General features: G+C 46.3%; 1 protein-coding gene across 19 annotated transcripts in view; it reads left to right on the top strand.

Annotated features, from left to right (window-relative positions):
• The window catches only part of ZNF536 (zinc finger protein 536), a 489,254-nt gene that overhangs the window by 42,722 nt on the left and 427,042 nt on the right, over positions 1-19,490 (top strand). For all 19 annotated transcript variants that reach the window (XM_055370933.2, XM_055370935.2, XM_055370940.2 and 16 more), the window contains exon 2: positions 16,887-16,956. The gene's annotated coding sequence lies outside the window, so the exon portion shown is untranslated. The remainder of the gene's footprint in view (positions 1-16,886; positions 16,957-19,490) is intronic.

Below are 19,490 nucleotides of genomic sequence, written 5' to 3' on the forward strand. Positions count from 1 at the left end.
CCCTTCCTTACTTTAGTTCTTTCTCTCTGCTCCAATGACCCTGGTATTGATAGTGAGTTTTCACAGTGCTTTGCGAGTCTGGCTTTGTTTTTCAGCCCATCAGCAATTGAGTGTGTATGTGTGTGTGTGTGACAGAGACACACACACACACACAGAAAGAGAGAGAGAGAGATCTGCAAAGGAATACAGCTTATTTGTTTATGATATCTGTTCTTGGCATGAGGCACACCTGTATAATTTCTCATATGGAAAAAATGGATAGTGATTTTCTTTTCTTCCATCTTCCTCCCCCCGCCTCCCTCCCTTTCTCTCCCCCTCTCATCCTTCCCTCCCCCCCAGATATATTAGCCACATTAAATATATTGACTTCAGGGCTTCTCATTTTCCTGAGATCCTTTGCAATAGAGAAATGATCTACTAGTGTTTAGATCCCGCATTGTAATTGGTAGGCACTTAATTTCACTCATCAGGACCCACTTTAGTACATTTCATAGTTAGTAAATTTAGGATTCTTACTATTGCAGGACCACCCAATCAGAGTTCAGCTGTGCATCTGTGGTCAGTGCTATCAGTCCACCTCTCATCCCATCACTATTTAATACTTGGCTTGGATGTTAATTTGAATTAAAACTTCACCTTTATAAGGGTATAGTCCTGGTGTGGTTTTGACAACTCCCCATTCTTTCCCCAAGAAGGATTCCCTCAAGACAAGATGACAGGGTGCTTCTCGACCCTCCCAGGGAGTGCTGGCTCTCTAGAGCCCTGACATTTGTGTAGGGCGAAGCTGCCTCCTGAGAACTGCCTGGTGTCTGAACAAATGGACAATCTATAACGACTTCCTTCTCCTACAAACGAGCTTTCCAAGTTTTCAACTTGACTGTTTTATTTATGCTCTTGACCTGTAAAAACAAGCAGGCTGTTTAAAAAGCAAAAAGTACTTCCCATGATTAGAGTACTTAGAGTTGAAATAAATTGGAGAATGAAGCGAACATTCCTCGCCGCTTCAGTGGAAAATGTCGTGGGGGTTTTCCTTCTTGAGCATGTTCTGTGCTTCTGCAAGCCGGAACTCCCCAATCTCACTGGCCTTAGGGTCTCCAAGAACGGATTCATGTGTCTTCCCCTTTTCTTGCTTTTAGGTAGTGGAATTATCTTAGTGAACATTTAAAACCTGTTTGCGAATGGTTCTAAGTCAAGTAGTTTGCATATAATTATGGTCCTGATGGGAAAACACTTTGGAAAAACAACTAGTGATACAATGCAAGGCCCGCTCAGGTTACATAGCATATGCTAAACACTGAGGAAACACTCGCGGTCTTTAGTGAACAAGGTAGGGGAAGGCTCCAGGGAGCCGATTTAGAATGTGACTTAAGGCAAGCATGGCTTTTTGTGTCTCTTTCTTTTGGCGAGTGTGTTGAGTAGCAGTGGTCCCTGGCACTCCGCAGGAACCCTGCCACCTGCCTGGGGAGGCTGCCCTGCACAGATCTGTACAAGGTGGGTGTCCGGAGAGGAGCAGGTTGAACATGAGGACTCAGTGGGAAGCTCTGGGTGAGCAAGGTTTGGTGGAGACAGTGGTCACTGGGCTGGTGCTCAACTGGAAGTTGCACCAGGGATAATTTAATGGTGTGGGATGTAGAGGGAGAGTTACGCACAGGCAGGGAGGGGGAGAGAATCCTACAATTTGTGGATGGAGAGAGCAGGAGGAATGAAAAAGAAACTGTAGATGATCCACTTAAGAGACAAGTGATTCCTAAATATAGAACTGTCTTTATGATTCATGGTTGGGGCTGCTTTTGAGGCAGTAAGTCAGGTGGATTATCTATAGGAATAATTTGAGGGTACTTGAGATTTCGACATTTGGGTCTAAACACCAGGAAACACATTGGTGTTCAGGTTACGTTCCTCCTCCTACTATGAATGTCTTCTGGCTATTTAACCTGAGTGTGTTCATGCCTGTGTAAATTTGGCTCCTGGCCTGCGTTTGTACTAGGTTGGTCCCCCGCCTCGGCTTGTACGAATGAAGATGCCACAGCCCAGTGTCTGTGTGTGCGGCCTTCCCACTGCCATTCCCGGAGGCAGCTGGCACCCATGTTGCACCCAAACAGGAGCCAAAGGCAGTCCCGCTTCTAGCTGGTTCCAGTTTTCAGGGACAGCACTGTTTATTTTTCCACAGTCGTTACTGGGTTTTTGTTTTGGTTGTGATCACCTTTATATCCCTCTGAACTAACTCATCCAATCAGAACTGGAGAGAAAAATGATTTGAAAAGTCATTTAAAAATACCTACTTCTAAGGCGAATTCATCCAAGTCATCAGATAGGTGCACACACCCCCACACTCATTTGGCCACAACTGCTGGTCTGTCGCAGGGCCTATGTGTTTGATATGGTGACAGCTATGTGTGAAAACATAAGACCCACCAGCCGACAATTCTTTGTGGATACAAATCTCTAGGCATGTCCCGGGAGTGCACCTTTTTAGCCTGCCAACCCCTGGAATATACATTGAAGTTAAGCTGAGTTGAGTAATTATAATGCTATGGCCTATAGCATGAACTGAAGAAAATTCAAGATGTCTGTCATCCTTCTATTACCTCAGGTAAATAACTGATTGACCTTTTTGGGGCTCTGATACTTTACTAATCAGAACCTGAAATCTGTATAACAACACTTCATTTACTTGATAGACAAAAGAACAATTGCACTTGAAGTAATGTGATTTCTAAATAGACACTGCCTGTCAAAAATAAATGCATTAGAAGTAAAATGTAGCTCAAGGAGACAATTAGCAAACAGAGGTGACACCGTAAACAGGTGCACCCATTATTCCCAAAGCTTGTGGCAATATATTCGCGTCTTTTAGAGTGATGGAAGATCATGTGACGGTTTGGTGAATTATCTATCGGTATCATCTGACTGATGAAGCCCGCTGCTGTTGCAGAACATTTAAAAATGCATCTCACAAATTACATGGTAGCTGGGAAAAAATGCAGGTTTTTTTTTTTTTTTAAAGAACAATGCTTTTCTAAAGCTATCTGCTAGCATACGTAATTTTTTCTTTGAAAGGATGGAGACCATATCATTATGCTGGGTATACAGTCGGTTAAGGTTGTGCAAATTCATTACAATGTTTGTTAATGTATAAAACATTTTCCATTCTGGTTTTAGTGACATTGGATTTTTTTTTATAATGTGCCATTTCTGAAACATCTGCCATCCCCTTGTTACCTGTGGGCAGAAGAGAGAGAATGCACTCTTTCTAAGAATGTTTAGAAAATCTTTTCCAGAATGGAAAGGCTTGGGAGATAAGAGGGAAAGGACAGCTTTTTCTGTGAATGGTTAGGTTGGAATTTTCTGGGATAGGAACTTTACCATGCAATAGGCAAAGAGGGGCTGTCAGCAGCTGCTCAATATGCCAGGAGAGGAAAGGCCTGGCTTCCTGGGGGTCTTTCTGTGCCCTGTGTTTGCACACCCTGTACTGAGCACTGCTTGCAGAGTACATGCTTCTGGAAGCTTTCCCTGTGTTTTTTTTCTTTTTTTTTTTTTTTGCTAAAGCATGAGAGATGCTTGAGGGACTTATCATTTTGGCAGTTACTGTTTCTTCTTGTTGCTATATAATCACAGAAAAACAGTGTGAAATATTTTATGTGACCTCCACATTCATCTGCCCTTGACTTTTCTCATCCCTTCTGCAGAATAACCAGTAGCTGGAGCTAAGGCTGATATGGATTTAGGGGTCAAGTTCACCAGGATAGCTGTATTTTGATCACACCCTCTGCCCAGATAGAGAAATGAGCAAAACCCCACCATTCTCTTGCCATGTTCCTAGCAGCCTCCACGTTCCTGCTAGTTTCTAGCTGGGGAGGTGGCTCATGTCCATTTTCACACTTCTCTCTGGTCTCTCATACATCACAGCACTTTTTGAAGCATCCAGGTTTCTGTCTTGGAGACTGAAGAAGTGAGAGTCTCCACTTGTGAGAGTAACCACCTTGTGAGGTGGAAACGGTTGGAAGAGCTCCTTGCCCTATGTGTCCTAGGAGACAGACCCCAGGAAGTGGCTGTAGGCCTGACTGACCAAGGCTCTCCTCCAGAGACACAAGTCCGTGCGTTTTGTGAATTAAAACAACAAGAATAACAACAACCCCTGCACAGAAGTAAGAAACTGGTGGAATGAGGTCTCCAGCCTTTGGGATCTGTGTCGTTGAAAGCCAAGAGCACTTCTTGAAGAGCTGCCCAAGTAGCCTCTCTGGGAATTTTTTGAACATCAGCTCATCAGAGAAGTGGCGGCCAGAAGGCTTCTGAAGGATCCCAAATCTCTAAGCACTGGAGAGATTTCCTGATTTGCAGAAGTGGAAATACTTCAGCTAGGGAAGAGGGGTTCACTGGGTTTCCTCAAAGCTGTTCTTTCCTCTTTTCTCTTTTTTTCTTTGTAAATTAATAGATAGGTAAAGTTCCTATCCCAGAACTTTGTAAATTATTTTTTGAGCAGTTTTAAATATCCAATAAAATTGAGCAGAAAGTACAGCGTTCCCATGTATCTTCTGCCCCCTCTCCATTAAAAGACATTTTAGTTGTTTCCACCTTTCCTCTGCTATTAAATTTGTGTTAGTGTAGTACTTTTGTTATGATTGTTGAACCAATATTGATACATTATTATGAATGAAAATTCATAATTTATATTCAGGTTCACTGTTTGTGTTGGACATTTTATGGGTTTTGACAACTGTATTATGACTTGTATCCATCATTACAGTATCATACAGAGTGGTTTCACTGCCCTGAAAATCCCCTGAGCTCCACTCCCTCTTCCCCTGAACCTCTGGCAACCACTCGTCTTTTTCCTGTCTCCCTTGTTTAGCCTTTCCCAAATGTCCTGTATTTGGATTCGTATGACATGTAGTCTTTTAACATTGGCTTCTTTCACTTAGAAATATGCATTTAAATTTTCTCCATGTCTTTTCATGGTTAGATAGCTCATTTCTTTGTATTGCTGAATAATATTCCATTATATGGATGTACCACAATTGAGCTATTCACCTCTTAAAAGACATCTTGGTTGCTTCCAAGTTTGGGCAATTGTGTGATTCATAATAACATTCAATAAACATTCTGCTATAAACATTCATGCGCAGTTTTTTTTTAAATTTTTTACTTTTTAAGAGACAGGGTCTTGCTTTTTTGCCCAGGCTGGAGTGCAGCAGCACAATCATAGCTCACTTCAGCCTCGACCTCCCAGGCTGAAGCAATCATCCTGCCTCAGCATCTTGACTGCAGGTGTGCACCACCACACCTGGCTAATTTTAAAATTTTTGTAGAGACAGGGTCTCACTATGCTGCCGAGAATGGTCTTAAACTCCTAGGATCAAACGATCCTCCTGCCTCGACCTTTTGAAGTGCTGGGATTACAGGCATGAACCACTGCACCTGGCCATGCAGACTGTGTGTGTGTGTGTGTATGTGTGTATGTGTGTGTGTGTGTATACCTAAGTTTCCACTCATTTGTATAAATATCAAGGAGCATGATTGCTGGATTACTTGATAAGACAATATTTAGCCTTGTAAGAGACTGCCAAACTGTCTTGCCATGTGGCTTTCCCCTAGCAGTGAATGAGAGTTCCTGTTGCTCCATGTCCTCCTCAGCATTTGATGTTGTCAGTGTTTTGAATTTTAGCTGTTGTGATAGGGGTGTAGTGGTATTTCATTTTTGTTTGAATTTGCAAGTCCCTGGTGACATAGGATGTTGAGCATCTTTTCATATGCTTATTTTCTGTCTGTATATCTTCTTTGGGGACTTACCTGTTCAGATCTTTTGCCCATTTTTAAATTGGGCTGTTTATTTCTTACTGTTGAATTTTAAGAGTTCTTCGCATATTTCAGATACCAGTCCTTTATCAGATATGTGTTTTGCAAAAACTTTCTCCAATGTTTAGCTTGTCTTTTCATTCTCTTAACCCTTTCTCTTCTTAACACTTGTGGAAACTAAGCTACTTTAGCCAGTGGCTTATATTTTTATGTGGCCAAGCAGCATCTATTTGCATTTGAAACCTGAGGTTTTGAGAAATTTGAAGTCAAAGATACACATGATGTATGTTCTTAACTATGTTCATGAATACATATACATGTACACATGTGTTCATTAACACATATATGCATGCATATATGTGCAAGAATGGAAAGAAATGCACCAAAATATCAACAGCCATTATATCAGTTAATAGAATTATGGATTATTATTTTCCTCTTTCTAATATCTTGTATATTCCAAATTTTCTACAAATGAGCATATATAACTTGAATAACCAATTTTAAAAAGTAAAAAGTAAATGAGATTAAACAAAAAGTGACCCCTGTAAAGGAGATACCAAGATAGTTCCATTAGAAGTGGCATAACTTTCATTTCGATTTCAGAGATCAGGGGGACCAACGTTTCAAGTGATATCCGTGATAATATGTGTTCTCTAAAAACCTGCTTCGGAAAACAAGCAAATTTTTAGTATAACCAAATATGACTGTCGAAATACCAGATTATTTTGCTAAGCTCAGAATCTGCACTGCACAATAGAAATATAGTGCAAACCACAAGTGCAAGTCATGCATGCATTTTTGAATTTTCTAATAGCCACATTATATTTTGTTTAATTCAGTGTATCCATAATATTATCATTTCAACACATAAAAAGTATAAAGAATATTAATGAGACATTTTTCATTCTTCCAAATGCAATTTGTAGTTTACACTCACAGCGCATCTCAATTTGGACTGGCCAGATTTCAAGTGCTCAGTTGCCACGTGTGGCCAGTGGCTACCAGCTTGGACAGTGCAGTTCTATGTGATGGCAGAATGTATCTTTTTTCTTTCCAACTTTTATTTTAGGTTCAAGGGGGTACATGGGCTGGCTTGTTACATGGGTAAGTTGTGTGTCACGGAGGTTTGGTGTATAGACCATTTCGTCACCCAGGTAATCAGCATGACACCTGCTAGATGTCTGAACATTCGAGTGATATTTATCAAGCAGAATATTAGCACAGCAAGCAGCATTACCTCTGGTAGCACAGGTGGAACAGAAAACAACTCTCCAGTTTCCAGTTATTTTACATCTCTTCTTCAAGATGCATTACTTCATAGATATCTTGGGGTTTGATGATGCTATGAAGTACTTTCTGTAAAGCGATATGTACGTTGAGTTCATGTGGTGATACACTCTATTAGAAAGCCTTTATAATTTTCTGGATTTTTCCCCCGTTTACATCATTCCATCTCTGGCGGCCAGAATTGTCTTAGTTTTGTTGTCCTGCCAAGTCTTGAGCTGAGTGGGGTCTTCATCCTTGTGGATGGGGTGAGAGATCCAGGGCAAAGACATTGGGTGGAGCGAGGTTCAGGAAGAGCCTGCCAGGCACTGACTGCTGGAGACCATGGCCTCTGGGGGAGCTGGAGGACTCCATCCTGAGTGTGGTTAGGCTCTGGAAATCCACCAGCTTGGCAGCTTGTTAGCCAGTGCTCCCTGGCCTTGTAGAAAATGCCTGCATCTAGTTTGCACTTCTTACCCTAAGAACACTGACCTACAGGGTAAGTTCTCCTTCCTCACCTTGTCCTGGGTCAGAACCACCCACCTTTTGCTGGGGAGTAGTAACCCAGGTGCAGAATGGTGCCAAGCTCTGTGCATGCTCCTGAGGACACGGCCATGGGGGCCACTGGCTGTGTCTGACCGGCGGACATCAGGCAGACTTGACTGCCCCTGAAGATGAGGCTCTCCGAGGCTGTAGGAAAGAGATGCTGTTGCCTTGCGTTGGGGCACAGCGTGTTTGAGTGGCTCACAGCATGGGTCATGGAATCAGTCTGCTGAGATTCACACCCTGGGTCCCCATCTCCTGAGCTCTTAACCTCAGACACAGAACTTTGGGGCTAGTGCCTCAGTTCTTCATCAATAAATGATAATACCCACCTCATAGGATGGATGCAAGGATGAAGTGAGATTGCGTGTCAATGCTTGGAACTCTGGGTGGCACGTGGTAAATGCTAGTTTTCATTCTTATTGAATTCAAGAATGGTCAGTCAATGAACAAAGCCCTCAGAAGGGGTGTGTGTGTGTGTGTGTGTGTGTGTGTGTGTGTGTGTGTGTGTAAATACATACTGGCTGCTTCCTGGACTACATTTCTTTAGTGGCCCAAGTGTTCCTATCTCTTGCACTATCAACCTGCACTGAATCACCGGCAAGAGCATCTCCCCTCTCCCTTCACTTTCCCTCTCTCCTTTCTTCCTTCTCAGGGCTGTTTTGACTATGAATTAATTGTAGGTTTGGGGACTTGCAAGCAATAATCAAAGCCAATAAACTTCAAAAGGATGGCGAGGACCAGGGCCACCGGGGGAGTGCAGGGAGCCGACTGGAGCTCTTGGTGGCTGCGGGTTGGGGTGGTGGGGGCTTTCTATGTTTCTTCAAAGGCGACACCAAGTGTTTCAGATTGTCACTTAAAAGCTAGATGCAAAACTTTGGAAATCTGGTGAGAGGTGATAGTTTCCAAAACAGCTATTTTTATCTTTTGCCAGCAAGCATGAGCCCAGTGGAACGGAGAGTTAAACTTGGAATTTCTTGGCAAGGGTTAATAATCAATGTAGATCTCCTAACAAAGGAGATGCTGCCTTATTATACTGGGAAAGTTTTTTTTCTTAACTGTCAGTGAAGCAGTACTAATTATTACTCCAGTGTAAATGAGGTCATTTCCTATTAAGAGAACAAAATGCTCAGCCCTGCCTTGCCAATTCATACCAACTATTTTTCACACATACTCAGCTTTTTAGTTTTTTTTAAATTTTGATAAAATCCATTCATTTGTATTAGAAAAGTGTAAACCATCGCCATAATAGTTGCCCGTGATTACCCAGATGAGCTTTTGTAATGTGTGGGTTGTTTGAATACCATGTGTTAGCTATGGAACAATTAGGCAGCTGAATGGATCTTTAAAACAATCAGATACTTTTATCTCACTGAAAAAATACATTCCTTGGATGTGTACTGTTAAACCGTAAATTCCGGCGAACATTAAGCTCACGTCACCAGGAGAACTTTCGGATATATGTTGATCAAGGACACAAAGACATCCAAATATCTTGTCTTCATGTTTTCGTTTTTTTTTTTTTTTTATGCAAGCAAAAAGATTTAAGGAATATTGTAGCAAACAAAGGGTAATTGTTTTAGCCCAGATGTTGCTTTTGCACAACAAGCAGGTTACAATGTTCCCACAGAGCTGATGAGCCCAATCAGGGAAATGATTAAAAATTGATTTTGTCCCTGTAATTACAGTATGTAAACTACTTAGCTTGGATTGCAAAGGAAGTGATTTTCTAATTACGTATATACTCTGGTGTCTAATGATTGGTTTTTTGAAGTAATGAAGAGAGAGCACTAACGACTCCTTGGTGTTCTGTTGTTTAAGAAAGACCATCTTTAGAGTAAGCGGCAACAGACAAAGAGTTTAAATTGAATTTTCAACACTGTTGATGTGCACATGGATTTGTTTATTAAAGAGACAGGGGTGTAATTTGATTGGCTCTGAGCATCTTGGCTTTTTTTCATGCTAAAGCATGTAAAAATACATGCACAGGGCAGGCGAGCTGATGAGAGGAAGCCTCTCCACTCCTCTTTTATCATCCCCGAGCCTGGTCCGATATTGTAGGGTCTCAGGTTTCTGTGAGCGTCTGATGTCTGTGTATCCTGAAAGCATTTAGATCGAACAGGTATCAAATAGCTACTCCATCAAAGTTACCTTTGTTTTAAAATGAAAGAAGAGGCTTCCTTTGGAAGCATGTCTGGGCAGCCCTACGCGCTCTGTGTTATAATATTTCAGCCGTGTTGTATGATGCTGGGCTCTGTGTCAGGGTGGCAACTGCTGTCCACCTCCAACATGCATGTGAACGCTCACACGTGCACACATACATGCACATACCCACACACACACTCATACAGGTGCTAGCGCCTGTGCGCGGAGGCCTGATGGCAGCGTGTCCGTTGTGGGACCCTGTGGAGTGGGCTAATGGGTTTTGGGAAAGATCTTGCCAAGTTTCTAGTGCTTGTCCTCCTCTTTGAGACACATTGTGGCTGTTGAATAACAGCTCAGGCACCTGCTCTGGCAGAAGTTAGCAGAGGGTGACCATTTCTCCGTCGGTATGTCATGCCCTCTGGGAGGAGGGTGGTGGCTTCAGCGTGACCCTGACAGCAAGAACCTTGTGGGCGGTGCTGTCTTCAGCAGAATCCAACTCACACTCTCTCTGGGCCCTGTCCTCTCCTACGCGGGCTTCGTGCTGGTGACTTGGGACCCGATGTTTTGAAATGTAGGTTTTATTATTATTCAGATATGGCGTGGCCAACAGGGCAGGAGACAACTGAGACTGAAGGGACAGTTTGTTACTCACAGTTCCCAAGAGGAAGACGTGCCATGCCACGTGGGGACCACATGGAGAAGCACCAGGATTCCTGGGAGGCAGCAAGCGAGAGGGGAGAAGAGGGACAAGAGCCTTTATCATAGCTTCCCAGGGAAAGGCAAGGCAAGGCAGGGCTGGGAGGGTTTGAATTGGCTCGTTTGAGTGGTTTCCACAGGCATGGACCATAGGAGTTGCTTCTACTTGTCTGGTTTCTGGCCGTGGGCGATTAGGGCAGGAGGATAGTGGCCCCAAGTGGGGAGGCCCTGTGAGAGCCCAGTAAAGGTGGTGTGGGTGGTGTGGTTTGGACTGGCTGTTTTATATATGAAAGGAGCTCCCAGGGAGTCATTTACTAACTCTAGAAATGGGCTACCTCTGGGCAGGGCAGTCTTTCTGGGGCCAGCAAGGCCCCAAGATGTCAGGGCATCAGAACCTTTTGGTGAACACACCTGGGTCCTGGGCTGAGGCTGGTTTGGGAGCTGGTTCCCTGTGCCCCCAGGGTCCTGGGCCAGGGTGAGCGTGGCTGACTCTGGGCTCTCCTTACTCTTGGTGTTCTACTTGGCAGGTCTCACTGCTTTGTCATGGAACACATCCCGAATATGCCTGCCTTTCCCCTGCCACTGCTCTCTCTCCAGCTCACACCAGATCCTCGCTTACTTACACACCTGCAGCAGCCTCCCCCAGGGGTCCTTCTGCCTCCTCTCTGACCCCCTCTTGTCTGCTCCTTTCGTAGCAGGCATACAGTGCAAATAGATCATGTTTTTCCTGTGCCCAAAATCTACCAGTGGCTCAGGATAAAACCCTTTCCGACTAGGTATGTGGATCCTAAAAAGCCTATCTTCATCCATTCTCCCACTCACTATCCATACCCAGGCCGCAGGGAATGTCTCAGTGCTCCTTGAATGCACCATCTCCATCCAACCTCAGGGCCTTTGCACTTGCTGTTCACTCTTCCTGTACCGCCGTTGCCTGCATTCTCGCAGGGCTCACTCCCTTACTTTATTCCGGTCCCTTGCCAGGTGTTGCTTCCTTAGAGAGGTCTTCTCTGATTGTCACTGTCACTTCCTCCAGCTTTATTATCTTCTTAGAGATTGTTATTTGCTGGCATATTTTACTTTTGTCTTTCATTTGAATCTGGTCTCGGAAACATGAGCTCCATGCAGGTGGACACGATGTTTATCACTGGATCCCCAGAAATAGAATAGAGCCTGACTGCAGGGGTGCTGGGTGGATAATGGTTGAGTGAGTGGCTGATTCTCCGAGAGAAAGCTCCCTGGGAGCTTTCCACACCAGGACCCCCTTCCTGTTGGAAATCTGTAGCAACAATGGGTGTGTCATTTGGGGCCATGTTCATCCCCCAGTGTTCTCTGAGAAAGAGAGAATCACTCAGTGCTTGGAGAAAACTTCCAGATCCAGTTGGAGGAGCTGCGATTTTTTGGTAGGGTCCTTGTTGCTAGTGGAACTTGAGAATATCAAGCTCTGGGCTGGGAGTAGGTCTCAGAACCATGGGAGGGAAGTTGCCAGCACCCAGGGGGTGCGCACTGGAGAAGACGCTCTGTGTACCTTGGGACGCAGAGAGCCTGCTCTTGGTAGAGGGGGTTCCGAGGCATTGCTTGGGAGCCACTGCACTCAAGTGTCATCTGTGGGGAGACTTAGTTGGGCACCCAGCTGTTTCCCCTCTGGAGCTCTAAACCATGTCCTTCCCCGGGCAGAGGGCCGAAGGAGCCGGACTGGCTTTCTCTCCAAATCCTCCTTGCCCAACTCTTTTCTGGAAGGAAAGTAGTTTCCCTGGCTCCCAATTGCCACTCACTCAGATGCCTCCGCAGACAGCCCCTGCTCCTGCTGCCAGACCTCCCAGTGACCCTTCCGGGGAAGGGCCATCCTGTGTCTCCCCAGGAATACACTCCACCTCCCGCAGGAGAGAATGGAACATGGGCCAGGAGGGGAAATTGAAGCAGCCCTCGCACCTTTCCTCCCATCCATCTGCCTCGCCTCCATCTGTCCATCTGCACTTTCATCCTTCCATCCGCCTCACCTCCATCCTTCCATCTGCACTGTCACCCTTCCATCCGCCTCACCTCCATCCTTCCATCTGCACTGTCACCCTTCCATCCGCCTCACCTCCATCCTTCCATCTGCACTGTCACCCTTCCATCCGCCTCACCTCCATCCTTCCATCTGCACTGTCACCCTTCCATCCGCCTCACCTCCATCCTTCCATCTGCACTGTCACCCTTCCATCCGCCTCACCTCCATCCTTCCATCTGCACTGTCACCCTTCCATCCGCCTCACCTCCATCCTTCCATCTGCACTGTCACCCTTCCATCCGCCTCACCTCCATCCTTCCATCTGCACTGTCACCCTTCCATCCGCCTCACCTCCATCCTTCCATCTGCACTGTCACCCTTCCATCCGCCTCACCTCCATCCTTCCATCTGCACTGTCACCCTTCCATCCGCCTCACCTCCATCCTTCCATCTGCACTGTCACCCTTCCATCCGCCTCACCTCCATCCTTCCATCTGCACTGTCACCCTTCCATCCGCCTCACCTCCATCCTTCCATCTGCACTGTCACCCTTCCATCCGCCCCTTTTCTTTCATCCTCCCTTCCACCTTCAGACCCTCTCTTTCCTCCTACCCCCCTTACTTTTGTTTTCCCTCCCACTTCCATTTTTGCATCCATCTTCATCCTTCTCTCCTTCTCTCCTCCCTCTCTACTCTATCTTTCCTCTATCCTTCCATTCCCATCCTCCCGTCTGTCCTCCTTCCATCCTTCTGTCTTAACTTCCCTCCCCTACTCCCTCCCATCCACCTAGGTCCTCCGACAGAGGTGAGGGGCTGGGAGGAGAGTCTGACACCACCCTTTCCCCAAGTGCTGGACTGTCCTCTGCATGTGCCCGGGGTTTGCTGTGGCCTCAGTGATGGTGACATTCATTGCTGCTCTCATATCCTCCACATTGTCATGGTGTGGGGTGGAGACAGGTGTGCACTGCCCACAGGCAGGAAACTCGCTGGCCTGGAGGACCGCTCTGTGCTAAACTCAGGGCCCGTCTCAGAGCCATGGTGATGCTGGGGGTACCCCGTCTCTGCTCATCTCTTGACTGGCCAATCACCCTCTCCCTCAGAGCCCATGGGTCTGAGTCGGGCAGGCTGGGCTTTTGCTCAGGGAGGGTTTCTCTGGCTCCTTCAGAGCTCCTGTGTAGGCAGCTCTGGGATGATATGGGAGGGAGGAGGGTGCCCCATCCCCTGTGGGGAGCCCTTGTGGCCTCCTGCTTTGGTGGACAGAGGGGCCCGTGCAGGGCTAGCTTGTATGTCTGCGTTCAGCGGGGCTCATTCAGTGAACATGGCTGGGCTGCTGGGTGGGTCCTGCCTTGCCTGTGGAATTCACAGGGATGGGGGTGTGTGGACTCAGGGTAGGCCCACTGTGTGTCAGGGTGGGTCAGAGCTGCCAAGGCACCTTCCACTTCCTCGCTTGGTTGGTGCCCCCCATATCTTCCTGTGCTCCCACTTCCCCTTTGAAGTCCCTCTCTCAGAACTTTCCACCCCTGCTCTTGTCTCCCCTTCCTCAGAGAGGCCTTGGAAGTACCTCTGGCTCTAGGAAGTCTCCCTTTCTCCCTCCTCGCTCCCCAGCACCCTGCATCCCTGCTGTACTCCAGCTAGGGTCCACCCAGGAAATGGCCATTCAGCCTTCCCTTCTTTAGCCCCTGCAAACCTTCTCACTCCCCTTTCTGGAAGTTGCGGCCACTCTGTTGCACTTCTGTGCCCCTTCCTGGCCTCCAGCCCTGTCTCCACCAGGGCCCTGCCTGCACTTGCTTAAGGGCTTGACTCGACTCTGCCCCACTCCCAGTGTCCTGCCTTTGATGTGCTCCTTGTCCTGGCAACCGGGACCTTCACACGATGGGTGGTTTCTGTATCTGACGGGCAGACCTGCTTGGCCCCTGACCTACCCCAGAGGCCCCAGTGCACCACAGGTGCTGGGAAGGGAGTTTCCAAGCCACTGAGTGAACAGGCCTCCTGAGCTCATCCATGTTGCTGGGGAGGGCTGCGTGGGAGCCTTATCTGTGCTTTAAGAGGGAAGCAGGAGCCATCAGTGTACAGCGAGTGGAATTTCAAGCACTGAAAACGCACCTGTGGAGGTTCCCTTATTTTGATGAGGTGGTGGCTACCCAACCCCCACTTAGTTCATACCATGCTTTTTGTCGCCTTTGCAATCTTCCCCTTCCCACCCCTACTCTGAGCTGCACCAAACTGGGCTCGTGGACAGAGTCTCCTGTGTGGCCCCTCAGGTTGGGGTCCCTGTGGGGGACAGGGCGAGGGGAGGCCTCACGTCCAGGCTGCTTCTGGTTATGCCACTGACTGTGTTATCTCTAAATACAAGTCACTTACTTGCACCAAAAGAGCTGTTTCTTTCGTTGAGGAAGACAGAATGACTCTGCTGGTGCTTCCCTTCCTCCCCACCCTGCAGCACGAGAGCATCTGTGGTCAGATGGAGTCACCTTTCCCCAACCTGCAGTGACTGTAACAACATCAGACACCAGGAGCCTCCTCCTGTTTAGACTGGATCAGAAAGGCACAGATGGAAATAACTTTATTTCTTTTCCTAAGGGCCCAGTGAGGCTGTACTCGTCAGCTGCCCTGCTGGCGTGTTGGGCTAACCTTGCCCACGCAGGTCAGACACCCTTGCATAAGCCCACTAATCCGTTGGAAGAGCACAGCCTCCAATGTAGCCACGAGGCTTGTGCTGGGCCCTTTCATGATTTAGAGCATAGAACCTGAGGGGTTTGTGCCCATCACTGCCCCGGTGCCAACTGCAGGAGACAGTGTTCTGATCAATGGCGTGAAGCTGGACAAACCGGTGTGGGACTTCCCCCGATGAAGCCTCTCTGTGTTCTCCTGTCATTGGAATTTACAGGGCTTCTAAGTGAATGGCCCCTGGAGAATAGTCCTAGAATTTTGCAAGTCATGAGCTTAGATATAAAATCTGAGTGTGTCTCCCGTCTCCTGCAACCCCCTCCCTAAACATAAGGAGGTCTTAGAGCAAAGCAAATAAGTGTTTTCAGAGCCAGCTGGGTGCTGGGGACCTGTTTAGCTCAGCGATAGGACAGAACCTTGGAAAGTGTAGCATTGGGCATTTGTTCCTCACTCCTTAGATTTTGAGTGACACGGGGAAAAAAACAAAAAAAAAATGCAAAAGATCATCTGGTTCAGGGAAGAGAGAGAGACAGACAGACAGACACTGAGATGTAATTTCTTTCCGTGTTGGAGATGGTTGAGACGTCAGCTTTTGCTTTATGTCTCAAGATAGGCAGGTAGAAATGTGTTTACAGACAGCAGCTTCCCTGTGGCACCCTGAGAAAACACTTTTCGAGCATGCAGTCAGCAAACACCTTTTTGGTTGCCAGAAATCATCCTTGGAGTTGAATGAAGTGTTGCAAGCCAGTGGTTCAATCAGTACAAACTTCTTCGGCTGGGGCTGCCACCAGTCCTCCAAATGTATCTTCTGGTTTTCCATGGGCAGAATCAGATTTTCTGAATCCATAGCGAAATTCTACCTCTGTGATCAGAATTTACAACTTCACTTTCAGTAAAATATAATTTATTAAGGGAACTTATGTTTGCCCCATAACATCCCTTCCGTGACATGGCAAAACAAATGAGAATCCGAATTGCACCGGGTGAGGAGTGGGCTGGAGATCACAGGCTGGGGGCTGGCCTTCCTTGATTACCCCCTAGCCAGCAGCTCTGCATCCATCATAGATGAACATCCCAGCTTTCCTTCTTGTCCTTTATCACCTCTGAGCATGCCGTAGGAGGTGAGATCACCCATGTGGGATTTACATCAGTGATAATACAGAATGAAGAAGTAGAAAATCTCACTGGCTGCTGCTTTCCTGGTCTGGGTTCGGGAGAGAGGACTTTGATGCCAAACACAACATCTCTAAGCCTCAGTCAGTTGCAGATTCCCATTCTGTATCCACTGGCTACCAAACAGGCTTGGCCAGTTGAAATTTGGGTGGAATTTTGGTCTACTGTAGAGGACTCCATAAATCAGGGAAAAAGCAAGAACCCTTGGGTACTTCTTCACTTTGAGAATTCTAAAGAAGAGAGACAGCAAGAGAGAAAGAGAGAGAGAGAGAGAGGGAGAGAGAGAGAGAGAGAGAGAGAGAGCCCTTATAATATTAGCTCCTATTTCTTCTGTCCCATATAGAGAAGATAAGAGATGGTTAGAAGTTCTTTTTGTGCAGGTGGCAATTTCCCACTGAAAACAAGCTGAGGAAATTTGGTTCATTGCAGCAAAGGTCACATAGTTGCCATTTTTTAAATTGCTCAAAGAATTGGGGGCAGTGGGGCTATTCAAGGTTTTTAGGCTCTCAACTAACCCAGCAAATTGTTACTTTGGATGAATGCTGTTTATGTGACTTACTGAAGTCGACTTATGTGACATTTACAGTTTCTAACAGGTCTTATTTTTGCAGTTCCTGACCACCACGGCTTTAAGAATATCCTTCAACCAGGAGGGAGATCCATTGCTTTAAGACTTGCCTGGTAAGGACCATCGATTTGTAGTTTGTTGAACTGGTGTCTGTCTGAGTTTGTGGGGAAGTCCAGGCTGCCTTCTCTGGGCTGCTGATCCCTATGCAGAGCTATGGAGAAACTTCCAGAGTCACAGGTGTCTGGGAGGTAGCATGGGTTCCATATCTTGTGGGTGGGGTGAACTACAATGTGGAGACATGTTCTTGAGTCTCTGAACAGGTTCCCCCATGAGGCAAAGCCCAACAAGGGTGACTTCTTTCTCTCTTGCGTGACACCCTGAGTCCCTGTCTGCCAGCCAGCAGCCTGGAACCAGGGCTGAGAGCTGGTGGGGCTTTTGCTAAAGGCCGAGTGACCTCGTCCAAGTGTCACCTGTGGTCGGGCTCCCCATCACTCACCAGGTGACTCAGTGGCTTGGCCCAGTCTTGGACAAATCCCGTCCCAAAGCTGCTCCGTGTTTGTCACCTCAATCAGACTCCAGATCGCAAACTCCCGACAGGGTATATTTCCGGCATGGGAGCTGATACAAACTTAAAATACAAAACAAAGGGTGACATATGTATTTGATATCTTCAGTGGCCTCATCTGAGGCTGCCCCTGATATCTCTGTAAACTCACCCTCGGATGTAATTAGCCCAGCCCACCTTCTCCTGACCACACGTCTCAGAGGTCACTACATAAACCAGGGAAATTGATAGCAGAATTATGCACTCAGAAATTAATTTTATGTTGTACTGAATATATATTTTTTTATTGTGACTTTATCTTGCTGGAAAAGTGCTTACTTCTGATTTTGTGGATATTCCTGACCGTGGATTACTTTTATTTTGATTTTTACACAACAGTTATATTAGAAATTTGCTGTTTTATTCTTACCTTCTTAGTAAAAATCCTTTTATCACACAATGGGTAATTTATATCCATTACCAGGCCTTTCAATCCTTTTCAGTGGGGCTGTCAGTGCCGTTGGCACAGTAATGATTAATGTGATCTAATAATAGTGTACCATTATATTACCTTAGTAAAACATGTACCAACACCCTATTCCGATCTACCAAATTCATAGCTTCCTATAATATTTTTGTTGAAAGACAGGATTACTATTTTTCAAAGCTGATTTTTTCCCCTTTAACATATTTAATGAAATTCACAATTCTTTGCCTTAGTAATCCTGGGCATGTGACTGGGCTTGATGGGTGAACTCCACATCTGTAGGCCCTGTTGTGATTTGTCAGGAGAGAGAAAGGTCCAACCATCCCAGTGATCTGTCAGAGAGATTATTTTGTTTTTGTTGGGCCTGGATTGTTTTGCCTTGAAAAAGAAGAAAAAAAAATGTCGGGTTTCCAGTCCCTTCTGATGCGTAATAAGGAAGGTGTGTTTTAGATTGAAAGGCAAAGTAGGAAGCAATTTGGTTTTTTCCTCCCCTCTGTCACCTGCTTTTGTCTGCCGGTGAATCGGAGGTATAGCCGAGCCAGTGGAAGTGGCTTTAAACCGCTTCCCCAGAAATGCCCCTCTCTGACCCATCCACTCCTCTAGCTGTGGCCCAGCCTCTCTGGGTCTGACATAGGGTCTTTCACATTTGGCATTATTGAAATTTTGGACTGGATAGTGATTGGTTGCAGGGCCCTCCCATGCACTGTAGAATGTTTGCAACATCCCTGGTCTCTGCCCACTAGATGCTGATAGCATGCCTCCACCAACACTTCCTCCATTGTGACAATCAAAATAACTCCAGAAATCGCCATATGTCCCCTGGGGGGGCCCAATCAGCTCTTGTTGGTCTAACCTATAGGAAAACGAGCAGATATTTTTGGCATGTCGGGGAATTCCTGTCGGAGTTCCAGAGTTTCATGGTGCTTCTTCGGAAGTCTTTGGCTTTGGGAGAGAAGATGTGTGGGTGAAGACGACGCAGGGCATCCTTTCCTTGGCTGAAATACAGCCCTCTTCCTCCTCTCTCCCTCCTCCTCTGTCATGAGCCTGGCCCGAGCGAGGGCCTGAATCTTAGCGTCTTCCACTTAAATCCCATTATAATCACGCTCATGATTGATAACATTCCACCTTTTCAAAGGGCTTTAAAATCTGTGTCAACCAAGGATGACATTATTGTAGTGCGGGCGAGATGTATTCAAACAATTACACACTCAAATCAAAGTGGGAAGTTTTGTCCTTCTATCTCAGCGCCTTTGTGTGATGTGGCTTCAGTCAGCACCACAGTCCTCACAGCCCCAGAGACCTTCAACAGAAAAATAAATGGGAAGAAACAGGTTTTGCCCTTGGTACCACTCAGCTTGGAAGGCAGCTTGAGTATTTGGGCTCCTTAGGGCTAGAGGGTGGGGGAGCAAGGAGAGATTGTTGAGCATAGGAGAGAGAGAGAGACAGAGAAAGAGAGAGAGAGAGACAGAGACAGAGAGATAGAGAGACCGAGAGAGACAGAAAGACAGACGGAGAGAGAAAGAGAGAGAGAAGGAGAGAGACAGAGAGAGAGAAATCCTTGTTTTTGATTTGGAACAAAAACTACTGCTGCAACTTTGGCTCAAAATATGCAATCA

Source organism: Gorilla gorilla, chromosome 20, assembly GCF_029281585.2.
Source record: "Gorilla gorilla gorilla isolate KB3781 chromosome 20, NHGRI_mGorGor1-v2.1_pri, whole genome shotgun sequence".
Classification (NCBI taxonomy): Eukaryota; Metazoa; Chordata; class Mammalia; order Primates; family Hominidae; genus Gorilla; species Gorilla gorilla.